This window comes from Callorhinus ursinus, unplaced genomic scaffold (assembly GCF_003265705.2).
Source record: "Callorhinus ursinus isolate GAN/ISIS: 27379988/994484 unplaced genomic scaffold, GSC_fseal_2.0 scaffold5, whole genome shotgun sequence".
In the NCBI taxonomy this organism is placed as follows: domain Eukaryota; kingdom Metazoa; phylum Chordata; class Mammalia; order Carnivora; family Otariidae; genus Callorhinus; species Callorhinus ursinus.
The window spans coordinates 64,461,443-64,469,462 of record NW_027397067.1 but is presented as its reverse complement, the minus strand read 5'-3'; positions in this window follow the sequence as shown (position 1 = coordinate 64,469,462).

Below are 8,020 nucleotides of genomic sequence, written 5' to 3'. Positions count from 1 at the left end.
CCTTCCTTCCTTCCTTCCTTCCTTCCTTCCTTCCTTCCTTCCTTCCTTCTTTCCTTCCTTCCTTCCTTCCTCCTTCCTTTGTTCCCTACTTTCTAGATCTTTCTAATGTCTTTATTATCTAAAATCTTTCTATTCTTTCTAATATCTTCTCTAATGTCAGACAACTCAATCAAGAAAGTGTGTAAACGTAAACAAACAAAATAAGAATTTGCTTTATTTAAATCTTTTTGTGTAAAAAAGAATCCAGTATAAAAATCCGTATTTAATGTCAATCGATCACTTGGTTGTATTTAGGAGGAAATTAGAGACAACTCAAGATACTATATATTTGTCAGTCTGGTGTATAGCATGTAATAGTAATGAAATGAAATTGTAAAACATCTGGAGGAGGAGGAGGAAAAATGACTCATCATCACTGTGATTTGGCCAATTTGGCCAATTGGCTGGGAGAAATTACAGAGAGGCAAAAGATTAAGGCATATTCCATTTGTTTCTCCGCTGTGAGTGCTAATCAAGTGCGTTCTGAAATAGCGCCCTACATTTGCTGAAGTAGAGCTCAGAAGAGAGGACCTCAGAGAAGGGAGATATAAAAGTCCAGGAATTACAGTAGAGGAATACCAAGGACTGTAAAATCGGTCACTAAAACTTGCTGAGAAGTCCTGTTTGTCATAGAAACTCAGTGAAATGCAGTGAGGAATCTACTGATGTTCAGAAATCATGAATATATTCTAGTTTCACACACAAACACATCTGAAAATTCCTCCAACTTCACTATTTATTTATTTAATTATGTATTTATTTAGGATTTATTTGTGCTCTCTCCCTCTAAATAGATATAATGAAACTGGTAAGTTAAACATAGTGCAAAATAAGAAAATAAAACAGGAACCCTTCTGTGTCAAAGGGCACAGAAGTTACCAAGATTCTATGACTCAGGTCATTTGTCTATGTTATTACACTACGGACAACAGTTAATGTGGGACAATCAATATATGTTTCAGGTACTTTACGTATGTTGTCTTGTTTTGTTCTCGTTGCTGACTTAAGCACCAGGTTCACTTATTCCCATTTCACAGATGAGGAAACTGAAAAGCAGAGAGCTCTCAGAGCATGTTCAAGGATGCATAGCTAGGAAGTGGGGGATCTTGAGCTCATAGTCACCATAGGACGCTGCTCCTAATGATCATGGATCTGTAAGGCAGCTGGGATGCAGTAGTGGGTGATACCAGGGTCCTGCCCTCAAGGAGCTTACAGTCTCTTGGTCTAGCCAAATAAGCAAACAACTAATTCAACTCAGACTGTTATCTGTCTTATAATCAAATTGTAAGTTACGAACTAAAGACATAAAAGAGTAAATAATTCTCTAAAGTAGTCTCTGTGTGGTCTCTGTGTAGCTCTAGAAGCCACTGTCAATACTGACCAGATGACAAGGCTTTTGGAGCATATTCTCAGAAGTAGACATCTGAATTTGGCCCTTATGAGTCAGTACCATTTCTCCAGAGAGGGAATGGGAGAGACCATTTCATCTGGACACTAAGTAGTATAATAAAAAATGCACATCGCTACTATTAATAACCAAAAGTAGTATTCACTGAGTCCTTGCTCTACGTCCAGTGGTGTACTAAGCACTTCATTTGTGCTTTCGCATCTCATACTCACGATGAGATAGATGGGTACTACCATCATCCTTCCTTAACCAACAGGAAAACAGACCTGGCAACCTGAGGAATTTATCACAGCTAATAATTGTTTCCAGCCTAGGCTGCCTGAATCTGGCATCCGGGTCCTTTGCCTCAGTGGTATACATTCTTCTAAGAATGTCACTTTTTCCTATGGTCTCTTTTTCCCCTGTCTACATCTCCTCCCTGCCTCATTTCCCAGGTCTCACCACCAGGTCCACACCATTTCCCGGCAAGCAAGCAGGTACTCCCTGGAATGCACCAGTTCCCTCTTCTGTTCACTGCACTTGAGTTGTCTGTGTTAGTTGTACTTCATCTTGGCTCCCTGCAACCCTCCCACTGCAGGAGCTAGAATGGAAGCAAAGACTGGGGAGCCCAGCTGGCGGCAGGAGCAGAGTTGTTTGTAACTGGAAGCCAAACAAGTCACTTAGCTTTGAAGGCACAAGAGAGCCTTCATTTAGATACGAGGCAAAAAAGATCAAAGCCGGGAAGGACAAACATGCCTGTTGTCTGCGGCAGGCAGCACGTTACCAGAAGGGAGCCCCACATCCTTTACTGCAAAGCAGATGCAGTACATCTGAGAGGTTACCATAAACCAAATAAATACTGCCTCAGAACCTTCCCATGAAGTCTCGTGGAAACAAAGACATGGGGCTTTCACCTGAAACAGAGAGGGTCTTGCTCTCTCTGCAGCTGGGACATGGCCTTCTGCCCCATGCTGCTTATAATGGCTTAGATGAACACTGCACATCTCCTAATAAACTCACCAGAAAGTCCAAAACTATTTTAGATATGTCTGAGAGAACAAAAACATGATTTCATCTGAAGTATTCTCTGGGAAGTGACATACAATGGCTTCTTTGCAAATCACAAAGGTTTCAGGTTAAGAGTGGGCAATGAAGAGAAATACTCGCTCTCCTTAAGAGAAGCCAGCCATGGCTCCCACAGATGAACACAGGAAAAGGAGGGTGCTTTTCACACTTCCAGTTGAGGAACTTCCTAATTGGAAGAGGGACACATACATGCATTGGGCATCTGCTCTATGGCAAATAGGATTTTAGATTTTTTTAAAATTATGTTAATTGCAGGATAGTTAACATACAGTGTTATACTAGTTTCAGGTATATGATACCGTGATCCAACAATTCTATACATTACTCAGTGCTCATCACGATGAGTGTGCTCTTAATCCCCTTCACCTGTATCACCCATTCCCCACCCACCTCCCCTCTGGTAGCCATCAGTAATATACAGGACTGTATCCGATTGCTATCATAATCCTGTGAATCTGGAATGATTAGATCTATAGATGGAAGAACATACTGAGTTTTCCCTCAAGGTCATATAGTAAATAACAGAACTGGGGTATGAACTCCTTCCTTCAAAAATACTAAATTTTGTTTAAAAAGTTACTTTGTAAGGAATTCTACCAGCTAGGAAACTGAAACTCCAGTAAGGGAAATTTATGAAAATGACACAAAGCAATTAACTTTGGGAAGAAAATATTTCATCTGTTAATTTGAAGGAAAAAGAGATAGGTTTAAGATCTTAGTAATTAAGCATTTGTAACGAACACAACATATTGAACCAAAGGACTTTAATCCTCAAACTTCATTTTTAAACACAATTTTGAGTGCATGCTAGAGTAACAGACTCATCCCGACTTGTCCAGGAGTGTCCCAATTAGATCTTTTGTTTTGTGCTGGAGATTCATTGTAAGAAGGAATAGTCTAATTGCTAGTCTATAATTGCTAGAGGCAACAGAAATTAATGAAATGAAATCCAGTGGTGATCAGAGTTACTACTTTAGTTATGTAGTGCATTAAAAAGGGGACTTGTGTTTAGAGACTGTTTCCAGGGGAAGTGACATAAATGACAATGTGAAGGATGAATAGATGTTAGCCAGATATTAAGGGGTCTGGGATGAGGGAGATTCCAGGCAGAGGGAGAAGCATGTGCAAAGACAGAATGGCAGAAGGGAAGGGACCTTGGTACGTAGGAACAATTAGGGAAAGTAAGGATTACACGAGATAGAGCAAGGAAGAACAAAGTGCAGGGGACACTCAGAGGTAGGTGGGGCAACCAATTCAAAGGCTAGTAAAGTGAATTAAAAGTTTGGGGTTTTACCTTAAGAATAAAGAGAAGCCTTGGGGCGCCTGGGTGGCTCAGTAATTAACCGTCTGCCTTCGACTCAGGTCATGGTCCCAGGGTCTTGGGATCAACCCCCACATTGGGCTCCCCACTTGGCAGGAAGCCTGCTTCTCCCTCTCCCACTCCCCCTGCTTGTGTTCCTTCTTTCGCTGTTTCTCTCTCTGTCAAATAAATAAATAAAATCTTTAAAAAAAAAAACTAATAAAGAGAAGCCTTTATGGGGATTGAGAAGAGTGAAAGGAAGGAGTGGAGGTTAGGGTTGATATATTCCCATTTCTACAGTGAAAAAAATCACTGCACTAAGAACAGAGTGGATGAGAAGAGAACGTTCAGCAGACAATGCTACAGACCAGAGGGGAGGCAACAGTGGCTGGGGGGTAGGTGGTCATAGCAGAGGTTGAAAGAAAAGGGTGATTACATACATTTCTAGATGGAAAAATTGACTGACCTTGACAATAAATTTGATGTTGAAGTGAGGTAGAGAAAAATGTCAAAGATGATGCCTCTTCTTCTGGCTCCTGCAAATGGGTGGATGGTAGAAACTTATGTAAGGTTCAGTTTTAATGTCTAATGATTTCTGTTAGTGTTGTAATAAAGATGCTCTTTCAATAGTAATCTCAGAAAATGCATAGATTTTTCCCCTGACAAAGGTCCTATAGTCCCCTGCTGCCACTTGTTGACATTGTGCCTTAATTGTGGAGAGATGGCCTAGGAGGTGGAAAGAGCTTACATGCTCAAACATCAAGCATAGAACTTACAGCACACGTCACACGTGGATGGTGATGAGTAAGGTATAAGGGATAATTAATCTCAAAGTTCCCTCAAGCTGAAGAGGAATCGAGAGGCAGGTCCACATGAATTAAAAATTTTTATAACTAATTAATTTTAACCTGTCTTCTTGACATTATGAGTGATAGGAATTATTCAAGAACAGACTAGTGGTCGCCAGGGTAGTGGGGGTTGGACAAAATAAGTGAAGGGGATTAAGAGGTACAAACTTCCAGTGACAAAGTGAATAAATCACAGGGAGAAAAAGCTCAGCATTGGGAATATAGTCCATAATATTGTAATAACATTGTATGGTGACAGATGGAAACTACACTTACCATGATGAGAATCATGTAATGTATAGAATTAGCTAATCACAATGTTGCACACCTGACACTAATATAACATTTTATGTCAACTATACTTCAATAATAAAAATTTTTCTTTAATTAAAAGCTACTTTAAAATGATTTTTGCATCATCCCATGGTCAGACAGACTGTCTGAAACACTTAGCTTATAATAATACTGAATAAAAATAAGAAGAAATTATGCATAATACACCCTAATATATAATATAAAATTATATATAGTGTATTATATGTATATTACATGCTACTGTAATAAAATACATAATATATATTAAAATAATACGTGTATTAATGTTTCATATATTGATGTATAATGCATAGTACATAATAATATACCCTATATATTATGTAACAGGACATGCAACTTTATATTATGCTTATATTAAAGAAATAAGTCATACTCAGATGCCATATTTTATAGTTCACAAAGTCATTTCACATCTATTTTCTCACTGAGTCTTCACTGTGGTCTAAATATCATCGCGCTTCTAACAGAAAAGAGGAAATTGTGGCTGGGATTAGGTGGTCATAAGAGTTTGAGAGTACAGGATGGATGATGTAATATTTCTATAACATATAATACACCGTAGATGATACAGAATACATCACCTATAATAGATGATATAACATACATTCCCATAGATTCTCTCCCTGAGTTTGCCATGGTAACGTAGTATCCCTGTGCCCTCCAAACAGAGGAGGAAATGAGGTGATTTCACAATGTGCCCCAGTTCACTCTGCTAAATTACTGGGCAGATTTCGGACTGAACCAGCTTTTTAGAAAGGCAATTCCAATAATCCTTCTACCGCATCACAGCCGCCTTAGATAACTGGCTGACTTTTGCTGTACTGTTTCTGACCAGCTCCTCAATGGCAGAGTCACTTATGGGAATAGGCATGACATTATCTGATTAAAAATGACTCAACTAATGACATCCAGAAGCAATCAAGCAAACTGACTGTGGCTCACGTGTCAGGTTCTGAATGGGAATATTAAAAAGTCCAGTAAGCATTTGTGTGGGGTATGTCCTTGGCAAGAGTCAGACCCTCAGGGCTGAACTACATCGTGTGCAAGTGGTTTTTGTCATTCTTTACCTTTTGAGTCATGAGAGAAGCAGCCTAGCCCTCTGGGTTTGCAGAACTAAGACCATCTTTGCAGATGGGAAACCAGGGAGCAAGTGTCCCGGCCTGACAACCAGGCACGGTATTACTGTCCCCTGCAAGCAAAGCTCATTAAGGCTTTAATGATCTCCAAAGAGCCCACCCACCCAGAAGAACAAAGACTCCTCCAGGTTCCTGGGACAGAGAGCAGAGAAATGGTGTGAGTGTGTGCAGGGGGTTCCTGTGTGGGGGGTGGGGCTGACATCATTCTCTGACTTCATGGTTTAAGCACAGTTAACCCCAAGAAAGCTAAGAGGTAAGTCAAAACATTTAGGGAATTCGGGGGCACTGCAGGTGAAAAAAAATAAAATAAAAAATTTAACCCTGCTGCTGTTTTCCCCTATCTGGTGCTCACTCTTTATAGGACCAAAAAGAAAGAAAACAAAGAACAAAGCAAATACATATATATATACATATATACACATATACACACACACATACACGTTTCTATGTATGTTTTTCTGTATATTTCCTGACCTCTAAGAATGTAAATAACGCATTTCTTTGGAAAAAGGACTATAATCTAAATAACTCTTACTGACGGCAAAGATGAACTGGGGAGATGGAGTAAAATTATCCATAAGAAAGAGAAATTACAGAGGGGCGGAGCAAGATGGTGAAGGAGTAGGAGAACTGGATTTCATCTGGTCTCAGGAATTCAGCTGAATAGGGATCAAACCATTCTGAACACCTACGAACTCAACAGGAGATCGAAGAAAAGAATAGCAACAACTCTCTGAACAGGAAAGTGACCGCTTTCTGGAAGGTAGGACCTGCGGAGAAATGAACCTGAGGTGATATTCGGGAGGATAGACGGCGGGGGAGCAGGCCTCTGTCGGCTGCTTCTGGCAAGTGCTAGAGCCGCGGAGCACAAAATCGGAACTTTAGAAGTCGGCTCCGCTGAGGGACGTCGCTGCAGTGGCTAAGCAGGGGGTGGAATCCTCCCGGGACAGTGTGGTCTCAGGACCCTTGGGGTCACAGAAAGACCGGGGGTGCCTGAGTGCAGCAGAGCTCCCAGGGATCAGAGCAGGGAAACCGGCTGCAGAGACGGAGCCCAGGTGAGGGCTCTCAGCTCGGGGTTGCCATAAACTGTGATCGGTGACACAGTCGGGCCACTGCTCCTCCAGCAGGGACCCAACAAGTGGCAGAGCTGGGGAGACTCCCCTCCCTCCCCCGGGAGGAGCGAAGCGGAAGCACACCGCAGGGATCTGCTGGGTTTGGAAACTCCACACGGGGTCGGGTGCCAGAGATAGAAACGCTCGGTCACAGGCCGGGTGAGCACGGAGTGCGGCCGGAGACCGGGGAGACGGGAGTGACTGACTGCTTTTCTCTGGGGGCGCACTGAGGAGCGGGGCCCTGAGTTCTCGGCTCCTCCGGGTGGAGATTGGGAAGCCGCCATTTTCACTGTCGTCCTCCAAAGCTGTACGGAGAGCTTGCAGGGAACAAAAGTTCCTGAGAGCAAACCCGAGCAAATAACTTAGCCCAGACTGACAAGGGCGGGGCAATTCCACCTCCGGCAAAGACATTTGGGAACCACGACAACAGGCCCCTCCCCCAGAAGATCAGCAGTAACAGCCAGCCAAGACCAAGTTCACTGATCAATGAGAATGGCAGAACTCCAGCGCTACGGGAATACTGCACATAGAATTCATGGCTTTTTTACCATGATTCTTTAGTCTTTCAAAGTTAATTTTTTTAACTGTTTTTGTTTGAATTTTTCTTTTTCCCTTTTTCAACCAACATCTTATCAATCCCTTTAAAAAAAAAACAACACCATTTTTATTTTTCATTTTTAGAGTCATATTCTATCCCTTCATAGTAGTTACCCTTATTTTTGGCATATAAGTTGTTCTCCCCTTAAAATTTTGAGATAGTTTCTTCTAACAGATCA